This window comes from Somniosus microcephalus, unplaced genomic scaffold (genome assembly GCF_052327205.1).
Source record: "Somniosus microcephalus isolate GS21.2 unplaced genomic scaffold, FLI_Smic_1.0 unresolved_chr2, whole genome shotgun sequence".
Taxonomy (NCBI): domain Eukaryota; kingdom Metazoa; phylum Chordata; class Chondrichthyes; order Squaliformes; family Somniosidae; genus Somniosus; species Somniosus microcephalus.
In genome coordinates this window covers 64,537,034-64,563,970 of record NW_028225180.1, presented here as the reverse complement: position 1 = coordinate 64,563,970, position 26,937 = coordinate 64,537,034, and the positions used below count along the sequence as shown (strand labels likewise).

The window sequence follows — 26,937 nt, the reverse complement described above, 5'->3', positions numbered from 1 at the left end:
ATGTCTGTCTATCTCTGTATCTGTCTCCCTCTCCCTCTGTTTCTCTCTGTAACAACTCTGTATCTCTCTGTAACAATCTGTATCTCTCTCTGTATGAGCCTGTCTGTCTCTCTCATCTGCATCTGGCCCTCTCTCTCTGCATCTATCTCACTCTCTCTCTGTATTCCTCTCTCTCTATCTCTGTCATTATTTCTCTCACTTTCTGTATCTCAATCTCTCTTTACCTCACTCTCTGTATCTGTCTCTCCCTGTAACTCTCTCACTGCATCTCTCTCTCTCTCTCTTTATGTCTCCCTCCGTCTCTGTATGACTGTCTCTATCAGTTTCTGTATCTCTCTCTGTGTATCTGTCTCCCTCTCTCGCTCTCTGTGTATCCGTTTCTCTCTCTCTCTCTCCCTTACTCGGCAGCTCTCTCTCTCTCTCTCTCTCTCTCTCTCTATTTCTCTCTGTATTTGTCGCTCTCTCTGTATCGCTCTCTCTGTTTCTCTCTCTCACTTTATCTCTCTCGCTCTCTCTGTAAATCTCTCTGTCTGTCTGTCTGTCTGTCTGTCCCTCTCTGTATTTCGCTCTCTCTCTGCATTTCTCTCTCTCTCTTTCTCTGTATATCGCTCACTGTATCTGTCGTTCTCTCTCTGTCTGTATCTTGTTCTCTGTATGTGTCTCCCTTACTCTCTCTGTATATGTCTCTGTCCATGTGAATCTCTCTCTCTCTGTGTCTCTCTCTCACTCTGTACATGTGTTTCACTGTGTATCTGTCTTTCTCTCTCTGTATCTCTCTCTGTGTATCTCTCTCTCTGTATCACTCTCTCTGTATCACTCTCTCTCTCTATCTCTGTATCACTCTCTATCACTTTCTCTAAAACTCAAACTCTCTGTCTAGCTCTCTCTCTCCCTTTATCTCTGTCTCTCTCTGTAACTGTCTGTCTCTGTTTCACTCTGTTACTCTCTCTCTATCCATCTTTCTCTCTCTCTCTGTATATCTCTCTCTCTTTATCTCTCTCACTCTCTCTGTAACTCTCTCTCTTCATCTCTCTCTCTATCTCTCTTTCTGAATCTCTCAATCTGTATCTCTCTCTATATCTCTACACGTATCTGTCTCTCTCTCTTCTTCACTCTCAGTTGCTCTCTGTGTATCTGTCCCTCCCAATCACTGTATCTGTCTCGCTCTCTGTGTATCTCTCTCTCTCTGTGTATCTCTCTCTCTCTCTGCCTGTCTCTCGCTGTACCTCTCTATCTGTATCTGTCTCTCACCAGCTGTAATTGTCTCGCTATCTCTGTATCTCTCTTTCTCTGTAGCTCCCTGTAACACTCTGTATAGAAATATAGAAACATAGAAGAGAGAAGCTGGAGTAGGCCATTTGGCCCCTCAAGCCTGCTCTGTCATTCAATGAGATCATGGCTGATCATTCAAAATTAGTACCCTGTCCCTGCCTTCTCTCTATTTCCCTTGATCCATTAGCCTTAAGAAATAAATCTAACTCCTTCTTGAATATATTTAATGAATTGGCCTCCACTGCCTTCTGTGGTAGAGAATTCCACAGGCTCACCACTCTCTGGGTGAATAAATTCCTCCTCATTTCTGTCCTAAATGGTTACCCCTTATCCTTAGACTGTGACACCTGGTCCTGGACTCCGAGGCCATCGTGAACATCCTTCCTGCATCTAGTCTGTCTAGTCCTGTTAGAATTTTATAAGTTTCAATGAGATCCCCTCTCATTCTTCTAAACTCCAGCGAGTATAAGCGCAATCGATCCAATCTCTCCTCATACGTCATACTTGCCTTCCCAGGTATCAGCCTGGTGAAACTTCGTTGCATTCCCTCCATGTCAAGAACATCCTTCCTCAGATAAGGCGACCAAAACTGCACACAATACTCAAGATGTGGTCTCACCAAGGCCTTGTACAACGGCAGCAAGACATCCATGTTCCTGTACTCGAACCCTCTTGCTACGAAGGCCAACATACCATTTGCCTTCTTAACCGCCTGCTGCACCTTCATGCTTACCTTCAGCAACTGGTGCACAAGGATACCCAGGTCTCGTTGCACTTCCCCTTCTCCCAATCTATTGCCATTCAGATAATAATCTGCCTTCCTGTTTTTGACACCAAAGTGGATAACCTCGCATTTATCCACGTTGTATTGCATCTGCCATGCTTCTGCCCAATCACCCAACCTATCCAAATCATACTGGAGTTTCTTGGCATCCTCCTCATGGCACACACGCTCACCCAGCTTTGTGTCATCTGCAAACTTGGAGATATTACCTCTAGTTCCCTCCTCTAGATCATTAATATATATTGTGGATAGCTGGGGTCCTAGGACTGATCCCTGTGGTAGCCCACTAATCACTGCCTGCCACTCGGAAAAAGTCCCATGTATTCAATTTGTTTGCTTTCTGCCTGCCAGCCAGTCCTCTATCCAAGTCAATGCCTTGCCCCCAATCCCATGTGCCTTAACTTTACACGCTAATCTCTTATGCGGGACCTTATCGAAAGCCTTCTGAAAGTCCAAATACACCACATCCTTTGGTTCTCCCTTATCTATTTTACTAGTTACACCCTCAAAACATTCCAGTAGATTAGTCAAGCACGATTTACCTTTTGTAAATCCATGTTGACTTTGTTCGATCCTGTCACTGTTTTCCTAGTGCCCTGCTATTACATCTTTTATTATAGAATCTAGCATTTTCCCCACTACCGATGTCAGGCTTACCAGTCTAATTCCCTGTTTTATCTCTACCACCTTTTTCGAATAGTGGGGTAACATTAGCTACCCTACAATCCATTTGAACTGTTCCAGCAGCTATCGAATTTTGGAAGATGACCAGCAATGCATCTAGTATTTCTAATGCCACTTCCGTAAGTACCCTAGGATGTCGATTGTCAGGCCCTGGGGATTTATTGGCCTTCAATCCCGTCAATTTCTCCAGCACCATTTCCCTACGAATGCTGATTTCTTTCAGTTCCTCCATCTCATTAGACCCTATGTTCCCCGACATCTCTGGGAGTTTATTTGTCTCCTCCTTTGTGAAGACAGAGCGAAAGTATGTAATAATTGGTCTGCCATTTTTTGTTCCCCATTATAAATTCCCCTGATTCTGACTGCAATGGACCTACGCTTGACTTTACCAATCTTTTTCCCTTCACATACCTATAAAAGCTTTTACAGTCAATTTATATGTCCGCTGAAAGCTTACTCTCATACTCTATTTAGCCCTGCTTAAATAATCCCTTTGTCCTCCTTTATTGAATCCTAAACTGCTCTCAGGTTTACTGCATTTACTGACCAATTTATATGTCCTCTACTTTATATGTATCTCTCTCTGTCTCTCTCTCTGTAACTCTCTCTCTCTGTCTGAGTCTATCTGCCTCAGCTGTATCTGTTCCTCTCTCTTTGCATCTGTCTCACTCTCTCTTTATATCCCTCTCTCTCTATCTCTCTAGTTATCTCTCTCACTCTCTGTTTCTCAATCTCTCTGTATCTCTTTCTCTCTCTCAGTTCAGTTCAGTTCAAATGCTTTATTGGCATGAAAGTTTACAGAGAACCATATTGCCAAAGCTTACATAGCAAAAAGGTACAGTTTTCCAACATTCTGTAGGTGTCAATCGATTTGACATTTGTTGGGTATATACAGTATTACTTTTAAACAATATTAATTTTAAACAGTCTTTCTACTTCATTTGGTATGTTCAATATTAATTTTAAACAGTCTTACTTTTAAACAGTCCTCAGGTTGTGACATGTTGTTACATATTTAGCCCCAAGGTATGGTCTGTCTCCTTCTCCTAGGACTAATCTCAATTTTGACAGATCATCCAATTCCTTGAAATCTGGGGTTGTTTGGCTTAGCTTGTTGAATAATATGTTTCTTGATGTGTTGAATTTTTCGCATTTTAGGAGGAAATGCATTTCTGTTTCAACCTCGCCAGCCAGACATTGATCGCATATTCTATTCTCTCTAGGCTGCCAGGATTTCTTGTATCTGCCTTTTTCAATTTCCAGTTGGTGGTCGCTTAGTCTGTACCTGGTGAGGGTCTGTCTCTGTTTTGTGTCTCTGATGGTCGTGAGGTAGTCTGCCAGTTTATATTCTCTTTTTAGGGCCCGGTAACATTCTAATCTGCTTTGGCTTTCGGTTATTTTGTTCCAATGTTCCAGGTAGGTTTCTTTGCATTTTTTAATGATTTGGTTCACTCGGATTGGTGTATGGACGGCTGTGTTGGTCTGGGGCTGGTCAGGGTCCGGCTGAGTACTTAGTTTCAGTAGCAGCTGACTCAGGGGACTCTTTTCTGGGTTTAGCTCTTGGGTCTGAAAGGCTTTGAAATGAAGGGTGTCTGGGGAGCTAGATTTGAGGTGATTTAGGAAGTTTAGTGCTCGTTTTTGGATGTTTATTATCAGTGGGTATCTGCCTAGTTCGGCTCTGCATGCATTTGTTGGCGTTTTTCTTTGGGTGCGAAGGATGCTTCGGCAGAATTCTGCATGTAGGGCTTCTATTGTGTGTTTTTCCCATTTAGTGTAGCTTTGGTGATTTAGCGGGCCCCATACTTCACTACCGTACAGTGCAATGGGCAGGATTATGCTGTCAAAAATTTTGAGCCAGATTTTGATTGGGATTTGGATGTTGTAGAGTTTTCTTTTTATTGCATATAGGGCTCTTCGGGCTTTTTCTTTTAGTGCATTCACTGCTATGCTGAAGCTCCCTGATGCTGTAATAGTTAGACCAAGGTAGGTGTAGCTCATAGTGTGTCCTATAGTGGTATCACTGAGGGTAAACTGGTATTTGTTTTCCTGACATCTGGGTCTTTTCTGAAAAATCATGATGTTGGTTTTCTTTAGATTTACTGTTAGAGCCCAATTTTGGCAGTATTTGTCGAGTAGGTCTAGTTGTTGCTGTAATCCCTGTTCTGTGGGAGACAGCAGAACCAGGTCGTCCGCATAGAACAGGGACTTCACTTCTCCATCCAGGAGACGGAGACCTGGTGACTCGCTTTGCTCCAGCATGTCTGCTAATTCATTTATGTATATGTTGAACAGGGTCGGGCTCAAATTGCAGCCCTGCCGGACGCCTCTTCTCTGGGTGAAGAAATCGGTGCGTTTGTCTCCAACAGTCTCTGTAACTCTCTCTCCCTGCATCTGTCTCTCTATCTCTGTATCACCCTCTCTCTCTTTGTCCCCTCCCTCTCTGTATGATGCTCTCTCTGATTCTGACTCTCTGTGTATCTGACTCCCTCTGTCTGTGTACATCCGTTTATCTCTCTCTCTCTCTCTCTCTGTAGCCCTCTCTCTCTCTCTGTATCTGCCTCTCTCTCTATATCTCGCTCTAAGTTTCTCTCTCGCACTCTTTATCTCTCTCGCTGTCTATTTAAATTGCTCTCTCTGTCTGTCTGTCGCTGTCTCTTTCTATCTCGCTCCCTCTCTGCATCTCTCTCTCTCTCTGTATCTCGCTCTCTGTATCCGTCTTTCTGTCTCTCTGTCTGTATTTCGTTCTCTGTATGTCTCTGTCTTACTCTCTCTATATATGTCTCTGTCCAAATTAATCTCTCATAATCTGTCTCTCTCTCACTCTGTACCTGTCTCTCACAGTTTACCTGTCTCTCTTTCTCTCTGTATCTGTCTCTCTCTCTCTCTCCACGTCTCTCTCTGTGCATGTCTCTCTGTCTGTGAATTTTTCTCACTGTATCTGTCTCTTTCTCTGTATCTACCTGTCTCTCTCTTTATCGTTCTCTCTCTGTATCTGTCTATGTCTCCCTCAGTTTCTGATTCTCTCTCTCTGACTCGCTCTGTGTCTGTCTCCCTCTCTCTGTAATCGCCTCACTATGTATCCGTCTCTCTCTCTCTCTCTCAATCTCTCTCTCTCTGTCTACCTCTCTCTGTATCTGACTCTCCCTCTCTCTCTTTATCAATCTCAATCGCTCTTTCTATCTCTGTATCTTTCTTTCTCTGCAGATGTCGCTGTCTGTATCAGTGGCTCTCTCTTTTTCTCTCTCTGTAACTATCTCTCTGTCTTTCTCTCTCTCACTATCTAGCTCTCTGTAACTGTCTCTCTCCATATATATATATCTATATCTCTCTGTCTCTGTCCCTCTGTCCCTATAACACTCTGTATCTTTCTATGTCTATCTCTGCATCTCTCTCCCTGGCTGAGTCTGTCTGTCTCTCTCAACTATATCTGTCTCTCTCTCTGTACCCCTCTCTCTCTCTACCTCTCTCGTTATCTCTCGGACTCTGTATCTCACTCTCTCTGTATCTCGATCTCTCTCTATCTCTCTCACTCTTTAACACTCACTGTATCTCCCTCTGCATCTTTCTCTCTATCTCTTTATGTATCTCTCTCTCTCTGTATGACACTTTCTCTGTTTCTGAATCTTTCACTGTGTATCTCTCTCTCTTTCAGTGTATGTGTTTCCCACTCTGTCTCTTTCTGTCTCAATCTCTCTCTCTCTCTCTGCATCTGTCTCTCTCTCTCTGAAACTCTCTCTCTCTCTGTACCTCTCTCTCTCTCTGAATCTCTCTCTGTCTCTCTGTATATCTCTCACTCTCTCTGTAAATCTCTCTGTCTGTCTGCCTGTCTCTCTCGCTGTATCTCCCTCTCTCTACATGTCTCTCTCTCTGAATCTCGCTCTCTGTATCCGCCTTTCTCTCTCTGTTTCTATCTTGTTCTCTGTATGTGTCTCTCTCACTCTCTGTTTATGTTTCTGTCCATGTGAATCTCTCGCTCGTTGTGTCTCTCTCACTCTGTATTGCTGTCTCTCTTTCTCACTGTATCTGACTCTCTCTCTCTCTGCACGATTATCTTTCTCTGTGCATGTCTCTCTCTCTCTGTATCTCGCTATGTGTCTCACTCTCTGTGTACATGTCTATCTCTCTGTGAATATCTCTCAGTATCGCTCTCTCTCTGTTTCTCTCTCTGTCTGTCTCTGCATTTGTCTCTCCATTGCTGTATCTCTCTCTCTCTTTGTATCTGTTTCTGTATCTCGCTCTCTGTATCTGTATCTCTCACTTTGTATGTGTCACTCTCTGTATCTGACTCTCTCTCTCTCTGCATCTCTCTATATCTCTCTGTATCTCTCTCATTCTCTGCCACTCTCTCTCTCTCTGTATCTCTCTCTCTCTCTGTATCTCTCTGCTCCTCTCTAAGTTGCTCTCTCTCTGTATCTCTCTCGCTCTCTCTGTAAATCTCTCTCTGTCTGCCGACCTCTCTCTCTGTATCTCGCTCTCTGCAGCCATCTTTCTCTCTCTGTCTCTCTCTTGCTCTGTACCTGTTTCTCACTGTGTATCTGTCTCTCTCAGTATCTCTCTCTCTATCTCTATCCCTCTGCACGTCTCTCACCCTGTACATCTCTCTATATACCTCACTATCTGTATCTGTCTCTCACTCTGTGTTTTATGGCTCTCTATCTGTAAATCTTTCTCACTGTATCTCTCACTCTCTCAGTATCTCTCCCTCTTTATCTCCCTCTTTATCTCTCTCTCTCTCTCTGTATGTCTCCCTCTCTCTCTGTTTTTCCCTTTGTTTCTCTCTTTATCCCTCTCTCTATCTCTCTCGTTAGCTCTCTTTGTCTGTATTTCTATCTCTGTCTCTGTACCTGCCTCTCTCTCAGTTTCTGACTCTATCCGTTTCTCTCTCTCTCTCTTTCTCTCTATCTCCCTGTCTGTATCTGTTTCTCTCTGTATCTCTCTCTCTCTCTGTATCTGTCTCTTTGTCTGTATCTGACTCTCCTTCTCTCTCTTTATCAGTGTCAATCCCTCTTTCTCTCTCTGTATCTGTCTCTCTCTGCATCTCGCTCTCTGTCTCTGTATCTCACTCTCTTTCTCTCGCTCTCTCTCTGTATCTCGTTCTCTGTATATTTTTCTTTCTCTGTTTCTCTCAATATTTCTCTGCTTCTCTCTTTCTGTCCCTCTCTGGCTCCCTAACTTTCTCTGTCTCTCTCTGTATCAGTGGCTTTCTCTCTATCTCTCTCTGTAACTATCTCTCTGTCTATCTCTCTCTCTGTATCTCGCTCTCTGTATCTGTCTGTCTCTCTCTCTCTGTATCTCTCCCTCTCTGCGCCTGTCTCTCTTATATATGTCTCTCTGTATCACCTCACTCTGTGTATTACCCTCTGTATCTGTATCCCTCTCACTCTATCTCTCTCGTTATCCTTCTCTCTCTCTGTATCTCTGTCACTCTCTGTAACTCTCCATCTGCATCTGTCTCTCTCTATGTATCGATCTCTCTCTTTCTCACACTCTCTCTCTCTCTCTCTCTCTGTATCTGTCTCTTTGTAACTGTTTTTTCTCTCCCTCGCTCTCTCTTTCTCTATCTCTCTCTTTCTCACGCTCTCTGTATCAGGCTCCCACTCTTTTCCCATCTCACTCTGTTACCGTCTCTCTCTCTCTCTGTATCTGTCTCTCTATCTGTATCTGTCTCTCCCTCTCTCTCTTTATCAGTCTTAATCTCTCTTTCTCTCTCTGCATCTCTCTCTCTATCTGTCTCTCTCTCTGCATCTGTCTCTCTATCTCTCTTTAACTCTCTCTGTATCTCTCACTCTGTATTGCTCCCTTTCTCCCTGTATCTCTCTCTCCCTGTACCTCTCTCTCTCTCTCTCTGCCTTTCTCTTTTTGTATCTTGCTCTCTGTATCTGTATCTGTCAGTTTATCTGCATATGCCTCTCTATCTCTGTAACTGTCTCTCTCATTCTCTGTACCTCTATATAACACAAGTATATTTCTCTGTCTCTCTCTGTAACACTCTCTCTGTCTGAGTCTGTTTGTCTCTCTCAGCTGTACCTGTCTCTCTCTCTCTCTGCATCTGTCTCTCTCTCTGCATCTGTCTCTCTCTATATCTATCTATCTACCTATCTATATATATATATATAATATCCCTCTCACTCTATCTCTTTCGATATCTGTCTCACTCTGGATCTCTCTCTATATATATATCTCTCTCTGTATCTTTCTCTCTCTGCTTTCTCTCTCTCTGCACCTCTCCCTCTCTCCCTGTATCTGTCTCTTTCACTCTTTCTGTATGACTCTCTCTCTCTCTGTTTCTGACTCTCTCTCTGTGTATCTGTCTCTCTCTATCTCTGTGTATCCGTTTCTCTCTCTGTGTATCCTTTTCTCCCTCGCTCTCTGTCTCAATCTCTCTCTCCATCTCTCTCTCTCATCTGTCTGTCCCTCTCGCTCTGTAGCTCTCTCTCTGTATTCGTCTCTCTCTTTCTGTATCTCCTCCTTTATCTCTTTCTCTGTATCTCTCTCGCTCTCTCTGTAAATCTATCTCTCTCTCTGTCTTTCTCTCTCTCTGTATCTCGCTCTCTGTATTCATCTTTCTTTCTATCTGTATCTCGTTCTCTTCATCTGTCTCTCTCACTCTCATTGTATGTGGCTTTTTCCATGTGAATCGCTCTCTCTTCGTCTCTCTCTCACATTCTCCATTTCTGCCCCTGTCACTCTGTGTATATGTCTCTCTTTGTCTCTCTCTGAAACTCTGTCTGTATCTCATTGTCTATTTTTCTCTCTCTGTGTCTCTCTGTCTCTCTCTGCATCTGTCTCTTTCCTGCTGTATCTCTCTCCATGTATATCTCTCTCTGTCTCTATCTGTCTCTCTCTGTATCTCGGCCTCTGTTTCAGTCTCTCTCTCTGTATCATCTCTGTCTCTGTATCACTCTATATCTGTCTGTATCTCACTCTCTCTCTGTCTCTATCTCTCTGCAACTGTCTCTCTCTCTCTGTATCACTCTCTCTCCCTATCTTTCACGCTATCACTCTCTCTCTATGCCTCTCTCTCTCTCTGTTACTGACTCTCTCTGCATCTGTCCCTCTCTCTCTGAATCTCTGTATCTCTCTCTCCCTGTATCTCTCTCTCTCTCTCTCACTGTCCGTCTCTCTCTGTATCTCATTCTCTGTATCTGTCCCACTCATTCTTTCTGTATATGTCTCTCTCTCCATGTGAATCGGGAGCCCTCAGGTAAGTTCGTAGATATTTTCCAGATCGGAGCCCTCCGCATGCAGGAAGCCTCTGATCGGAAAATACGGACCTATGTATATTATTATAAAAATTATTGATGGTATTTACTTATTCTCACCCTCCCTCCCTGCCCATCTCCTGAGTCGTCAATCATCCCCTACATACCTGTTCACCCCCTCCAATCCCCCAGCCCCTTGTGGTCCTGAGCTCCACATGCACGCACTCAAACACAGGAGACGAGCTGGTGGGCTGCAGCCATCATTCTTTCCTTCCTGCACCATTTGCTGCTGCCTGTCTCCGTTTGTCTGTGACAAGCAGCACAGCTTCTGAGCGGCCCCAGCCAATGAAACAAAGCAGCTGGGCGGGACCCCAATCTGCAATATAGGTGGTGCCCATTCAAAATTGCAGCCCACCGCAAAGTGCAATTATATTGCAAAGTGATATTCCATTGCAGAATGCTATTCCATTGCAAAGCTTTTGTACTCTATGCCTCTATTTATGAAGCCCTGAATCCCGTACGCTGTTTAACTGCTTTCACAACCTGCCGTCCCACCTTCAGTGATTGTTGCACATACACACCCAGATCTCTGATCTTAAGCAAAGACAATTATAATGGCATGAGAGCAGAACTGGCTAAAGTGGACTTGAAAAACAAATTATAGTTTCAGAAAGTTGAAATGCAGTCACGGACATTTAAGGAGGTATTTGATAACTCTCAACAACAATATATTCCAATGAGAAAGAAAGATTTTTAGAGAAGGGAGCATCATCGTTGTCTAACTAAGGAAGTAAAGAAGGGTATCAAATTGAAAACGAAGGCATACAATTTTGCCAAGATTGGTGGGAGACCAGAGGATTCGGAATTTTTAAAAAACCAGCAAAGGATGATTAAACAAATAATAAAGATAAGGAATATGAATTATGAGAGTAATCTGGCAAGAAACATTAAAACAGACAGTAAGAGCTTCTACAGGTATATAAAAAGGAAGAGGGTAGCTAAAGTAAACGTTGGTCTCTTAGAGGATGAGACTCGGGAATTAATAATGGAGAACGGGGAAATGGCAGAGACTCTGAACAAATATTTTGCATCTGTCTTCACTGTAGAAGACACTAACAACATCCCAAAAATGGAAAATCAAGGGGCCAGTAGTGAACTAAAGACAGTTACTATCATTAAGGAAATAGTAATCGGGAAAATAATGGGACCAAAATACGATAAGTCCCCTGGACCAGATGGCCTGCATCCCAGGGCCTTAAACGAAGTGGCTGCAGAGATAGTGAATGCATTGGTTGCAATATACCAAAACTCCCTGGACTCTGGAATGCTCCCAGCGGATTGCAAAACCGCTAATGTAACACCCCTACTTAAGAAAGGAGGGAGACAGAAAGCACAAAACTATAGACCAGTTAGCATAACATCTGTCGTTGCAAAAATGCTGGAATCCTTCATTAAGGAAGCAGTAGCAGGGCATTTAGAAAAACATACTGCAGTCAATCAGAGTCAGCATCGTTTTAGGAAAGGAACATCATGTATAACAAATTTGCTGCAGTTCCTTGAGGATATACCCAGCAGGGTGGACAAGGGTGAGCCTGTGGATGTGGTGTATGTGGATTTCCAGAAGGCATTCTATAAGGTGCCACATAAAAGGTTATTGCATAAGATAAAAACTTACGGAGTTGGGTGTAATATATTAGCATGGATAGAGAATTGGCTAACTAACAGAAAGCAGAGAGTCGGGTTAAATAGGGTCACTTTCTCGTTGGCAAATGGTAACTAGTGGGGTGCCACAAGGATCAATGCTTGTGCCCCAACTATTTACAAGCCACATTAATGACATGGATGAAGGGATCGAGTGTAATTTAGCTAAGTTTGTGGATGATGCAAGGATGGTTGGGAAAGAAAGTTGTGCTGAGGACTCAAAGAACCTGCAAGTGGATATAGACAGGCTAGGGGAGTGGGCAAATATTTGGCAGATGGAGTATAATGTGGGAAAGTGCGAGGTTATCCACTTTGGCAGGAAAAATAAAAATGCATACTAATATTTAAATGGAGAGAGCTTACAAAATGCTACAGTTCAAAGGGACCTGGGGGTCCTTATGTATGAAGCACAATATGTTAACATGCAGGTACAGCAAGTATTCAAAAATGCAAATGGAATGTTGGTCTTTATTTCAAGGGGTTTGGAGTACAAAAGCAGGGAAGTCCTGCTACAACTGTACAAGGTATTGGTGAGACCACACCTTGAGTACTGCGTACAGTTTTGGTCTTCTTATTTAAGGATGGATATACTTGCATTGGAGACAGTTCAGAGACGATTAACTCGGTTAATTCCAGAGATGAGGGGTTTGACTTATGAGGAAAGGTTGAGGAGGCTGGGCCTATACTCATTGGAATTTAGAAGAATGAGTGGTGATCTTATCGAAACCTATAAGATACTGAGGCGGCTCGACAGAGTAGATGCAGAGAGAATATTTCCCCCCATGGGGAAATCTAGAACTCGGAGCACAGTCTCAGAATAAAGGGTCGCCCTTTTAGAACTGAGTTGAGGAGGAACTTCTTCTCTCAGAGGGTCGTAAGTTTGTGGAATTCTCTGCCCCAGAGAGCTGCGGAGGCTGGGTTACTAAAAACATTTAAGTTGAAGATAGACATATTTTTGCAAGTTAAGGGAGTGAAGGGTTATGGGGTGCTTGCTGGGAAGTGGCTTTGAGCCCTAGATCAGCCATGATCTTATTGAATGGCAGAGCAGGCTCGAGGGGCCAAGTGTCCTATTCCTGCTCCTATTTCTTATGTTCTTATATTCTTATGTTATTTGTTCATGCACCCACTTTAGAATTGTACCCTTTCAGTTATATTGCCTCTCTTCATTTTTCCTACCGAAATGTATCACTTCACAGTTTTCTGTGTTAAATTTCATCTGCCACGTGTCCACCCATTCCCCCAGCCTGTCTATGTCCTCTTGAAGTCAATCACTATCCTCCTCATTGCTTACTATATTTCCAGGTTTTGTGTCATCTGCAAAGTTTGAAATTGGGCCCTGTATACCCAAGCCCAAGACATTAATATATATCAAGTAAAGCAGTGGTCATAGGACCGGCCACTGGGGAACACCACTGAATAATTTCCTCCAGTCCTAATAACAACCTTTCACCACTACTCTCTGTGTCCTGTCACTTGGTCAATTTCGTACCAATGCTGCCACTTTCTCCTTATTCCATGAGCTTCAACTTTTCTGGCAAGCCTATTATGTGGCACTTTATCAAACGCCCTTTGGAAGTCCATGTACACCACCTCCACCGCATTGCCCTCATCAACCCTCTCTGTTGCCTCATCAAAAACCTCAATCAAGTTAGCTAAGCATGATCTGCCTTTGACAAATCCGTGATGGCTTTCTTTAATTATTCCACAATTGTCCAGTGACTGCTACTTATTTCCAGGGTTATCGTTTCTAAAAGCTTCCCCACTATTTAGGTTAAACTGGCTGGTTTTTAGTTGCTGGCTTTATCCTTACAATATTTTTTGAACAAGGGTGTAAAATTTGCAATTCTCCAGTCCACTGGCACCACCCCCGTATGTAAAGAGGATTGGAAGATTAAGGCCAGTACCTCTGCAATTTCCACCATTACCTCTCTCAGTACCTTGGATGCATCCCATCCGGTGCTGGTGACTTAACTACTTTAAGTACTGCCAGCTTTACTCGTACGTAATCTTTATCCAATTTTAGCTCATCCAGTATCTCAATTAACTGCCCTTTCACTATGACTTTGGCAGCATCTTCTTGGTAAAGACAGATGCAAAGTATTCATTTAATACCTCAGCCATGCCCTCTGCCTCCATGCATAATTGTCCCTTTTGGTCCCTAATTGGCCCCACCCCTCCTCTTACTACCCATTTATTATCGATATGCCGATAGAAGACTTTTGGATTCCATTTTATGTTAGCTGCCAGTCTATTCTCATACTCTCTCTTTGTCTCTCTTATTTACTTTTTCACTTCCCCTCTGAATTTTGTATATTCAGCCTGGTCCTCACTTGTATTCTCAACCTAACATCTGTCACAGGCCCCCTTTATTCTGCGTCCTCTTCCTTTCTATCTCTTTCATCATCCAGGGAGCTCTGGCTTTTGTTACCCTACCTTTCGGTGCCATACCATTCCCCCTTGTGGGAAAGTACCTCGACTGTACCCGAACAATCTTCTGTTAAACGTAGCCCATTGTTCCATTACATTTTTGCCTGCCAATCTTTAATTCCAATTTACCCAGGGCAGATCTGCTCTCAACCCACGGAATTTGGCCTTCCCCCAAATAAGTTTCTTTACTGCAGATTGCTCCCTGTCGTTTTCTATAGTTAATCTAAATCGTATTACACTATTTTCACTGTTCCCGAAATGTTCCCCTACAGATAATTGCTCATGTGACACGCTTCAGCTCACAGAACAAGATGCATCAATTCCTCCTTCCTCGTTGAGCCAGAAACTTACTGATCAAGCCATTTCTCCTAGACAGACGTCAGAAAATCTTCCCTCTCTCTGCCCTTTACGCTATTACTATCCCAGTCTACATTAGGATATTTGAAGACGCCTATTTCTGTCCTCTATTTCTAAATAAATAGTTACACTTTTCCCCTTTCTTCCCCTGTTCTCTCCTTCTAAATAAGCAGTTACCGTGTTCCCATTACTTCCTCTGTTCTCTGTTTCTCATTAAACAGTTACCGTGTTCCCCTTTCTTCCCCTGTTCTCTGTTTCTAATTAAGAAGTTACCATGTTCCCCTTACTTCCCCTGCTCTCTGTTTCTATTTAAACAGTTAATGTGTTTCCCTTACTTCCCCTTTTCCCTGTTTCTAATTAAACAGTTACCGTGTACCCCTTGCTTCCCCTGTTCTCTGTTTCTAATTAAATAGTCACTGGGATAAAAATTTGTCTCAGGCAGTGGTGCAAAGCGGTTGCTATCGGATCAGATCTGCCTCCCGTTATACGCAGCACCTGATATTCCATTATATTGCAGCCAATGGAACTGAACAGCAGGCACTGCATAGCCCCCTCCCTGGGCAGTGTCTCAGGTTGAACAGGAATGTTGTCCACCTCACTGCCCTATTTGACCCTGAGTTGAGCTTCTGAGCCCAGATCCTGTCCATCACAAAGACTGTCATATCAATCAGCTCCGCGCGATCTAGCACCAAAACCTCATTCATATCTTTGTCACCTCCAGACTTGTTTTAGCCAAAGCTCTGCTGAACTGTCTTACATCTGCCACTCTCCATAAACATGAGCTCATCCAAAACACTGCTACATGTACCCTAACTCGCACTAACTACACATCATCCCTGCTCTCGCTGATCTACACTGGCTCCCGGTGCATAAACAGCTCGATTAGAACATTTTTCATCATTGCATCGCCCCTCCCAATCTCTGTAACTTCTGTACTTACATCCGTACAAGAGCAGAGCTGGCGAGGTTTGCTTTTTAATGTCACCGAGAAATGTGCATTGCGGCTAATCTGGCCACTTGTGCATCGCCCACAATCTTCAGCCCTTCATTGGTGGCCGTATCATCAGCTGTCTAGTCCTTAAGCTCTGGCATTAACTTTTTAAAGCTCTCCAAATCTCCCTTCCTTTAAGACACTCCTTAAAGCCTACCACTTTGATCAAGGTTTAGGTCATCTGTCCTAAATTGTGACCTAGATTTTGCAGTCAGCAGTGAACTAACGGCGCTCACCGTTCATTACCCTTCCTCTTGCACGAAGATTTTTCTGGGCTTTTGCTCTGGAAGTTGCTGTGATTAGAAATAGAAAACAGCACGATGCCCTCTATAGGGGATCTGGGAGCCGGGTGATCAGACCAAGCAAATTTGCATCTCCTCAACCAATCAGATTAAAGAATCCTTACTGTGGCTCTCAGCGTCTGAACCAGGAAGCATAAATTAGAATAGTTAAGCCAGTGACAAACCTTGTACAGAGAGCAAATTAGAGAGAGAAAATAAAGATGTGATTAGGAGAGAGTGAGAGATAGTCAAAAGAAAAATTAAATAATTATATATATATTTTTTAAATTTTCACCAATAATTGTTTTTTTCTTCATTCTTGTGATGTGGGCGTCGCTGGCAAGGCCAGCATTTAACGCCTATTACTAATGGCCCTTGAGAAGCTGGTGGTGACCCACCTTTTTGAACCGCAGCTTTCTGTGAGGTGAACATACTCCCATATTGCTGTCAGGAAGGGAGTTACCAGGATTTTGTCCCAGCAAAGATGAAGGAATGGTGATATATTTACAAGTCAGGATTATATGTGACTTGTAGGGGAGCTTGGAGCTGATGGTGTTCCCATGCGCCTGCTACCCTTGCCCTTCTAGGAGGAAGATGTCGTGTGTTTGGGAGGTGCTGTCGAAGAAGCCTTGGCAAGTTGCTGCAGTGCATCTTGTAGGTGGTACTCACTGCAGCCACGGTACACTGTTGGTGGAGGGAGTGAACGTTTAAGGTGGTGGATGGTGTGCCAATCATTTGTCTGCTTTCTCTTGGATGGTATCGAGCTTCTTGATTGTTGTTGGAGCGGCACCCATCCAGGCAAGTGGAGAGCATTCCATCACACTCCTTAATTGTGCCTTGTAATTGGTGGAAAGTATTTGGGGAGTCAGGAGGTGAGACACATGCCGCAGAATACGCAGCCACTGACCTGCACTTTTAGCCACAGTATTTATGTGGCTGGTCCAGTTTAGTTTCTGGTAAATGGTGACACCCCAGGATATTGATGATGGGGGTTTCGGTGGTGGTAATCACGTTTAACTTTATGGGGCGGTGGTTAGGCACTCTATTGTTGGTGATAGTCATTGCCTGGCATTTGTGTGGCACAAATGATATTGTCACTTATCAGCCCCAGTCTGAATGTCGTCCAGGTATTTCTCTGTTTGGACATGAACGGCTTCATTATCTAAATGTTTTGTGACTGGAATTGAACACTGAGCAATCATCAGCGAACTTCCCCATTGCTGATCTTATGTTGGAGGGAAGTTCATTGATGAAGCTGCATAAGATGGTTGGGCCTTGGACATTACCCTGAGGAACTCTTGCAACGATGTCCTGGGGCTGAAATGTTTGGCTTCGAACAGCCACAAACACCTTCCTTTATGCTAAGTAATACTGCAGCAAGTGATGAGTTTTACCTGTGATTACCATCGACTTCAATTGTACTAGTGCGCCTTGGTGCCACACTCGGTCAAATGCTGCCTTGCTGTCAAGTGCAGTCACTCTCACCTCATCTCACCTCACCTCTGAAGATCTGACATTTCTGCAAGGGAATTCAAAATTTCTGCTACCCTTTACATGTAAAATTGTTTCCTAACTTCACTCCTGGCTCTATTCTGTTAGGCTTTTATTTCACTAGTCATATACTTTCCAACCATCGGGAATTGTTTCTTTCTTTCTACCTTATAAGTTCGCCTTAACATCCAATAATACCTTAAAACCCAATAAATCATTCCTATGGTACCCAGAACTGAACCCAGTCCTCCAGCTGTGGTCTAACCAGGGCTTTGTATCGCTAGAGCATAAGTAGCACACCCCTATATTGTCGTCCTCTAGATATAAACCTCAGCATTCCATTAGCCTTGATGATTGTTTCTGTACCTGCCCATGATAATTTAATAATTTTTTTATTCATTGGACTTGTGAACGTCGCCAGCAAGGCCAGCATTTAGTGGTGGACGTGAGCCGCCTTCTTGAATACAACTGAGTGGCTTGATAGACCATTCAGAGGGCAGTTAACAGTTAACCACATTGCTGTGGGCCTGGAATCACATATAGACTAGAACAACAGGTTTCCTTCTATTAGTGAAACAGATGCATTTTTGCGACAATGTGTTAGTTTTGCCAGTACTGATTTAATATTTAATTGATATTCATATATATATATATATATATATATATATATATATATATAATAGTCTGCGCAAACTCAGAGGTCGAACTCCAAACCATCGTCAACACCTTCACTGAAGCATTCGAGAGCATGGGCCTTACACTAAACATTCATAAGAGAAGCTCCTCTACCAACCTGCCCCTGCCACACAGTACTGCCCCCCGATTATCAAAATCCAGACGAGGCTTTGGGCAACGTAGACCACTTTCCATACCTCGGGAGCCTACTGTCAACAAGGGCAGACATCGATGATGAATTTCAACACTGCCTTCAGTGTGCCAGTGCAGCTTTCGGTCGCCTGAGGAAGAGAGTGTTTGAAGACCAGGACCTCAAATACAGCACCAAGCTCATGGACTACAGAGCAGTAGTGATGCCCACCCTCCTCGAGATGTACCACCAAAACTGCCCCCGCAAGATCATGAAAATCCATTGGCAGGTCAGGCGCAACAACATCAGTGTTCTCGCTCAGGCCAACATCCCCAGAATTGTAGCTTCAACCACCGTATGCCCCACCTGTGACTTAGACTGTAGGTCCCGCATTGGATTCATCAGTCACTTGAGAACACATTTTTTATGTAAAATCTAGTCATCCATGGTTCCGAGGGACTGCCTAAGATGAAGAATTTAATTGAATTTAAGTTCCCGAGCTGCTGTGGGGGGATTTGAGCCAATCTTTCGGGATGACCTACTAGTTGAATAACATAACTATTAAGCGACTGTACCCATAGGTACACGGAACCCTAAGTTTTTTTGGACCTCCACTATTTATAACCTCTCACCCTGTAGAACGTGTTCTGATCTATCCTTTTCTGTTCCTAAGTGGATGACCTCACATTTGCCAAAGTTAAATCCAGTTGCCACAATTTTGCTCATTCACAATCTATTAATATCTCTATGTAATGTTTTGCATCCACCTACACTGCTTACAGTGCCGCCTATCTCTTTCATCGTCCAAATTGGATATGTGACTCTCAATTTCATCATCTAATTCGTTAATATATACGGTGAATAGGTGAGGCCCCAACACAGAACCCTCGGGACACCACTAGTCATATTTTTCCAAAAGATGTACCTGCCCATTATCCGTATATTGTGTTTCCTGTCGCGCAACCCATTTCCTAACCAGGATAATAAATTGCCTTCACTTCCACGAGGATCAACTTTAGTGAAGAGTATCTTGTGAGTGAATTTATCGAATGCATTTTTCCCCATGTATACTAGTTTTTAATAATTTGTGAACTGGGACAAACAAATTTATTAGCTCCGCAAAAGGTAATGGCACAGAAATTCGGGTCGGAGGCTTCCCGCGGGTGCAGGCACCCGACCTGCACTTACCTAGTGCACCTGCCGCTGTGCTGTGGGCCTGCGTGGGATTCCGATACTGGGCCTCCTCCAGCTGCCGGTGTGCAGTGCTTGCATATCCCAGGGGCACAGTTAGTTCATAGCATCACTGGGATCACGTAGGCCATGGAGAGCCAATCGGAGCTGGGAATTTCCATTCTTAGATTTGACAGGAAGACGTGCCAAATCTATGAATAGAGGTCGGCCCCAAAACCTAACTAAAGCATCAAATAAATGTTTAAAAAATCACATTTTTAAAATAACTATAAGATACATAAAATAACTGTTAAACAATCATTTACATTTTTGAAAAAATTAATTACTGTTTTTAACGGGGCTAAAAATATTCTTACCTTTATTTAAATATTTAAAAATAATAAAACTGGAAGAAATGTTTTAATTTTACTAAATTCATCACTAACCTTGTTAAAAGCAGGCCTTGTGCCTGCTTTCTTCATGAGCAGCTGCTAGGGACTTACCCTCATGGAGAAACCTGTGACAAAAACAAAAGTTGCAGGTCTATGCGCTGCCTCTCCAGTGCACACGTTTGACCTCCGAACCCCTTTCTTCAAGGGAATGGAAGTTCCACTTTCTCACGCATGCACAGTGCATGCGCAAAATCTGCACTTTCGTTGGGCCTGCGGGTGAGTACACAGCGCGTACTCACCCGTGGAGTCCCGAATTTCTGGCCCAACAGCTTCCCATCATTTAGAAAATACCCTGAGTTTTCTTAATTGGTTCCAAAGTAGATTGGGTGACTATCTGTGTGGAGTTTGCACATTCTCCCCGTGTTTGCGTGGGTTTCCTCCGGGTGCTCCGGTTTCCTCCCACAGTCCAAAGATGTGCGGGTTAGGTTGATTGGCTATGATAAATTGACCCTTAGTGTTAGTGGGATTAAATACGTGGGGTTACGGGATAGGGTGGGATATGTGTCGGTGCAGGCTCGATGGGCCGAAATGGCCTCTATCTGCACTGTGGGGTTTCTGTGATTTCTGTGATTTCTGTGATTTGCCATAATTTTACACATTCTCTTCATCTGTCTCTGTTGCTTACTATTACAGTGCCTCCGAACTTAGTGCGAACTTGGAGCTGCCACACTCTGTTGCTCCATCCAAATCAGTACTAAACATTGTGGAAGGTTGAGGATCCAATAACAATACCTGGGGAACAGCACTTCTCACATCTGACGCCGCTGCTAAAGAACATGTCGTTTGTGGGAGGGAGAATATTCCTAAAGTGAAGCCTGTGTGAGGCAGTCAGTCTGGGTGTGTGAGAGAAATGTGCTGTGCAGAGTGGATCACTGGAGAAGCAAATGGAAAATATAGAGGGTGTAATGACATACGTCAGCCAGTGAAGGTCGCTTTGTAAGCCTGAGATCTAGAGCGGGGATTGGTCAGTCAGTAGAGCATCAGCCTTTATAATCTAAAGGTCCAGGGTTCAAGTCCCTGGTCAGGTGTATATATATATCACGATTCTAATCTCCAGATTCGTGCAATGACATAAAACAGGAACAGGAGTAGGTCATGTAGCCTCTCAACCCTGTTCTGCCATTGATTGAGATCATGGCTGAACTGTGACCAAGCTCAATATAACAGCTTATACCCCCACAATTCTCTTACTTAATAAATGTCATCAACTTCAGATTTTAATTCAACAATTGACTTAGCATCTACAGCCGTTTGTGGAAGAGAGTTCCAAATGTCTACCACACTTTGCATATACAAGTGTTCCCCAAACCTAGACTCCCCAGCCATCGGAAATGTTTCTCTGTATCTACTCCACAAGTTCACTTTAAAAGCTTGAAAACTTCGTTGAAATCATCTCATAACCTTCCAAATTCCAGACATCCAGCCCTTATTCGTGTAATCTCTCTACGTAATATAACCCTTGCAGTCTTTGTATAATTTTGGTAAACCTACACTGCACTCCCTCCAAGGGCAACATATCCTTCCTAACTTTTGGTGCCCAGGACTGAACATAGTATTCCAGGTATGCTTTGTATAGCTGTAGCAAAACTTCTACCACTTAAAATCTAGTTGGCTAGATATAAATCCCAGCATGCCGTTAGCTTTTTTGATTATTTTCTGTACCTATCCATGATATTTTAATGATCTCTGTACATGGATCCGTAAGTTTCTTTGGAACTGCACTGTTTGTAGCTTTTCACCTTTTAGAAAGTAAACTGATCTATCCTTTTTAGTCCAAAATTCGATGATCTCACATTTGCCTATGTTAAAATCCATGTGTCACAGTTTTTTCCAGTAACTTAATATATTAATATCTCTTTGAAATGTTATGTTTCCATCTACATTGCTTGCAATGCAGCCTATATCAGCAAACTTGGATTTCTGGTTTGTATATTTGGCTTGTTAAGAAGATGGAAACTCATGGAATGAAGTGGAAAGTGACGGTATGGCTATGAAATTGGCTCAGTGATAGGAAGCAAATGGTGATAGTGGAAGGATGCTTTTCAGACTGGGAGGTAGTTTGCTGTGTTGTTCCCCAAGCATCATTTTATGTCCATTATTCTTTTCATTATTTTTTATAAACAACCTAGGGAGCAGCATTACAAAGTTTGCAAATGACACCACACTTGGAAAAGTAGTAGATACTGGTAAGAATAGTTATACGTTTCAGGATCACATAGCAAATTTTGCGAGATGGGAATAAGCATGGCAGAGAAGTGTGGAGAAGTGTCAGTGATGCATTTTGGGAGGTCTAAAATGGAAAGACAGTGTACTATAAATGGCACAATTTTGAAACGCTTAACTGATCAGAGGAACCTAGATGTCCATACAACAAATCCTTAAATGTGGCAGGGCAAGTTGATAAGTTGGTTAAAAAAATTATATCGTTTACTTGCGTTTTAAATAGAGGAATAGAATATAAAAGAGAAGAGATCAGTTAGAACTTTATAAATCACTGATAAAGCCTCAGCTGGAGTATTGTTGACAATTCTGAGCACCACACTTCAGGAAAGATGTAAAGGCATTAGAAAGGGAACAGAGGAAGTTCACCAGGATGTTACCAGGGATGATGGACTTCAGTTATGAGGAGAGTTAGGACTGTTATCCCTGGAACAGAGAAGTTAAGAGGAGGACTAATTATGGTTTTCAGGATGATGTGAGGTTTGCTAGAGTAGACAGAGAAAAACTATTCCTTCTGGTGAGTGGGTCAAGAACTAGAGATATTGGCTACCAGTGAATCCCCAGTCAATTTTCCGCATCAAAGGCCGAGTTTTATGCCTATGTTAAACTCCTCCCAATAGCGTGTTAGGCTCTCACCTTGGCAAAATCACCGACTGAAGAGATTCTCAGTAAACCTCCTCAAATTTCCAATATTTGTTGAAGCTTCCCGGTCCAGTCTTCGTCACTGGGGGTCTTGGTCACAAAAGATGTGCTCTATTAATCTAGCGATCTTTATCCAGTCCCAGTTAGTGCAGTGCTGATTCGATTTCTCTCTCTACACCTTCCTGGGATACTGCTTACTCAAAGAAACTTTTAAAAAAAAACATAATTCATCTTTATTAAAGAATATGTTACATGAAAAGAATGGGACTATTTGTGTGATTATTAATATATTTAATATGAAAATATTTACAATTTGTTTGAATTCCTTACTTTAATATTAAGCTGTTCTTTTCTTTCCTTGCCCCTATATATAGGGACTGTACTCACTCAATGTCACAAAGCAGCCAGAGCTCCACCCCTTCGAGGTGTTCCAGGGACACTGTGCACAGTCTTTCTGGGCATGAGCACTGTATGTACAATCAGTCCTGTCTCCGATCCCACCCCCATTTACTGAGACTCGAGACAGGGACCAAGGGCTCGCTAAATTACCCATTATGAATTCCCCCACGCATCATCCAAAGGCGTAGTTCTACTATTTAATGGACCCCATGTCCACCGCTTGGTTATAAATTCTAAAGAACCCCTTCTCTATATATCAGACAAAGCACCTCCCTCCAGCTTGGCAGCAACAGGCACTCTGAGGTGAGAGTGCTGAGATGAGTCAGGGATATTACAAGGACCACTCTCTAATAAAAATAGACTATTCACTTTAACAAGAAGGAGCATCAGAGGCAATAAGTGAAGGGATCATCAGTGGTATCAAGTGCTTGAATCATCGGGTTAGGAACTGCACGGGTAAGATATAGGGAAAAATTCCCTCAACTCTCTATCATCAAACACTCCCAGGTACGGCATGGGTTAGATACAGGTTATAGCTCTATCTACATCATGCAATCAAAACATCCATGGGCAGGTAAAGCATGGGTTAGTTACAGAGTAAAGCTAAATCTACAGTCCCCCCTCAAGCACTCCAATGGCAGGTACAGTATGGGCTAGGTAGAGAGTACATCTCAATTTTCACTTTCCCATCAAACACTCCCAAGGCAGGTGCAGCACGGGTTAGATTCAGAGTAAATCTCCCTCTGCACTGTCCAATCAAACACTCCCAGGGCAGGTAAAGCAGAGGTTAAATACAGGGTAACGCTCACGCTACACTGTCCCATCAAACACTCCCATAGCAGGTACAGCACAGATTAGATAACGTGCAATGCTTCATTTGTATTGTCCCGTCACTGACGGCCAGCGCAGGTAAGGCACGGGTTCAGTACAGTGTAAATCTCGTTGTATTTTGGTTCATCCAGCACAGTCAACCCAGATACAGCATATGCTCAATGCAGCATAAAGCTCCTCTGACACTATCCAATGAAGTACACTAACTCAGGTACAGCATGGTACGGTTACAGGATAAAATTCCACATGCATGGAATTTTGAACCTAATGACATTTCTCCGGCCCCAGGTAATGTGGTGATTATTCGACTTCTATCTCTCTCCACGATCCTGAGATACTGCCGACACCAAGGAACTACCTATATAAAAATTATTCATGTTAATTCCATAAACTTCAATCGTAATACTATGGGACAAATCTTGCAACTATCAATATATTTAATTTGAATATATTTAGAATTAATGAAATTTGTTGAATTTCTTACTTTAATATTAAGTTATTATTTTTTCCCTTGTCCCTATTTATAGGGGCTATACTCACACAATATCTGCTGCCACCTCCAGCTCCGCCCACATTAACACGCCACTGATGGAGCATAACCAGGGGCGGAGATCTGCCTCCAGGTGACATCCAACAGTAGCCAGGAACAACATCACAAATCAGCCAGAGCTCCGCCCAGTCGAGATGTCACAGGGTCACATGAGCATGCTCTGCTCCCGGTGTGCAGTCTCACTGGGGATGAAAACATGTTCTTCATTCAGTCCTGTCTCTGACACCGTTCCCTACATCCTAAAGATTCCTTCACTTAATATCAGGCAGTTTGTCTCATCCTGCCTTGGCAGTGAAAGGCAATTTGTGGTAATGGTGTTTGGATGATGATATAACAAACACCTCGCTGTTCTAATACCAGTCTATTCCCTGTAACAGGAAGGGGCGGCAGAGCCACATTGAAGAGATCATTAGGGCTCTTAATGTGTGGGGCAATTTGAAATCATGGGCAATAATACTTAAAACTTCTTCTACTTTGTCCCATCAAATACGCCCAGGTCAGGTACAGCATGGGTTAGATACATTGTAAAGCTTATTTAAACTGCACATCACACACTCTCAGATCAGGTTCAGCACGAGGTAGATGCTATGTAAAGCTCCCTCTACACGTCCCATCAAACATACCCATTTTAGCTACAAAAATGGTTAACTACAAAGTATCTGCAGAGCACAAAGTCCCATCATACACCCCTAGGGCAGGTACAGCACGGGTTAGAAACAGTGAAACTCCCTCAACACTGGCCCTTCAAAAACTTTCATGGCAGGTAGACAGGCCTTATATACAATGCAAGTCTCACTGAATAGTCGCTCACCAAGCATTGTGAACTCAGATACTGCATGTGGCCAATGAAGAGTACAGTTCCTCTGACACTAACCAATGAAGCACACTATCTCACTTGCAGCATGGTATGAATAGAGGACAGAAATCGCTGTATATATAAGTAGCACGTACTTCCAGGTGAGGTGTGGGCGAGCTTTACATCCCAGTGAATCCACAGTCAAATTATCGCATCAAAGGACAAGCCTTTTGCCAGAAATTGAACGGAACCCAATAATTTGTTGGATGCTCAACTTGCAATGCTGGGATTCTCAATGGAGCTCCTCGCCTTTCCAATCAATGGAAATTACTGTTTTATCCCGCCTTATTCACTGGGTGTGTTGGTCCCAAAAGATCCGCTCTGCAAAACCAGTGAACTTTCTCTAGTCCCAGTTAATGTGGTGCTGATTGAATTATGTTCTCTCCACCTTCCTGAGACAATGATCACTCCAAGAATCTTTAATATAAAAATGATTCATATTAATTCCGCAATCTGTTAGTCAAAAGGAATGGGCCTAATTTTGCAACTATGAATAATTTTAATTTGAACTATTTACAATTAATTACGTTTGGTTCAAGTACTCTTTTTGTGGACTGAACTCACTCACAATGTACATCGCCATCTCCAGCTCCGCCCACTGATGCTGCTTAACCAGGGCTGAAAACCTGTTTCCAAGTGACATTACAAATGAGCCAGGAGCCAATCGCAGAGCAGCCAAGACAATTGTTACACATCAGCTGGAGCCCACCCCACTCGAGATTGCACTTCTTCAATTTAGTAAACTGTATTCTCTGCTCACGATGCGGCCTCCTCTACACTGGGGAGACCAAACGCAGATTGGGTGACCACTTTGTGGAACACCTCTGTTCAGTCTGTATGTGTGACCCCGAGCTTCCAGTCGCCGGTCACTTTAATTCTCCGCTCCACTCCCTCTCTGATCTCTCCATCCTCGACGTCTTACACTGTTCCAACGAAGCTCAACGTAACCTCGAGGAACAGCTGCTCATCTTTCGACTAGGCACTTCACAACCTTCTGGACTCATCACCGAGTTCAACAATTTAACAGCATAACCTCTGCCAATATTTGTTTTTCCTTTTCCCTTTTTTTCTCTCACAGGGCAGCTGTGGATGATTCAGCCATTGCTATTTACACCTCATATAGAGTCATCTTTTGTTTCTTAAATTGTCCCATTACCATCTCCTTGACTTACGCCACCATCCCATTTGTTCTTTAATCTCTCCTGCCTTCCATCCTATCACCTACCTTCCCTTTTGTACTTTCCTCCCCTACCCCCTTTCCCTGCACCTACACTTGCTTAAACATCTGTTATATCTCTAACGTTTTCCAGTTCTGACGAAGTGTCATCGACCTGAAACGTTAAAACTGTTTCTCTCTCTACAGATGCTGCCTGACCTGCTCAATGTTTCCAGCATTTTCTGTTTATATTTCAGATTTCCAGCATCCGCAGTGTTTTGCTTTTCTAACGGAATAGTGGAAGAATCCGCTCCTCTCTGAGGGAGGTCATTCATGTGAGACCCCGGTAGCAGCCAAGCTTGCACCGCCTGGAGTCACAAGTACACGGATGACCTGTTGTAGATTCAGGACCTTTTATAAACTCATTGAGAAATAGTTTAACTGGACTTCGAGACTAGATCGCTATTGACTGTATAATAACGGATGATTCCAATTCTATCACTGCAGACTGCCTCAGTGATTTATTGCTCAAGTGAAATTGCAAAAGTCTGGTATTTGAAATGCTTTCCGACAGGTTACATTGAGTTTATTCTTCATAAGATTATCAAGGTTGAGTTGGAATCAGTTCAGTGGATATGCAAAGAAAGATCTGAGCTCGCTGCCTGA

At 43.1% G+C, this 26,937-nt stretch overlaps 1 pseudogene; it reads left to right on the top strand.

Annotated features, from left to right (window-relative positions):
• On the top strand, positions 1–26,937 carry LOC147092749 (uncharacterized; annotated as a pseudogene).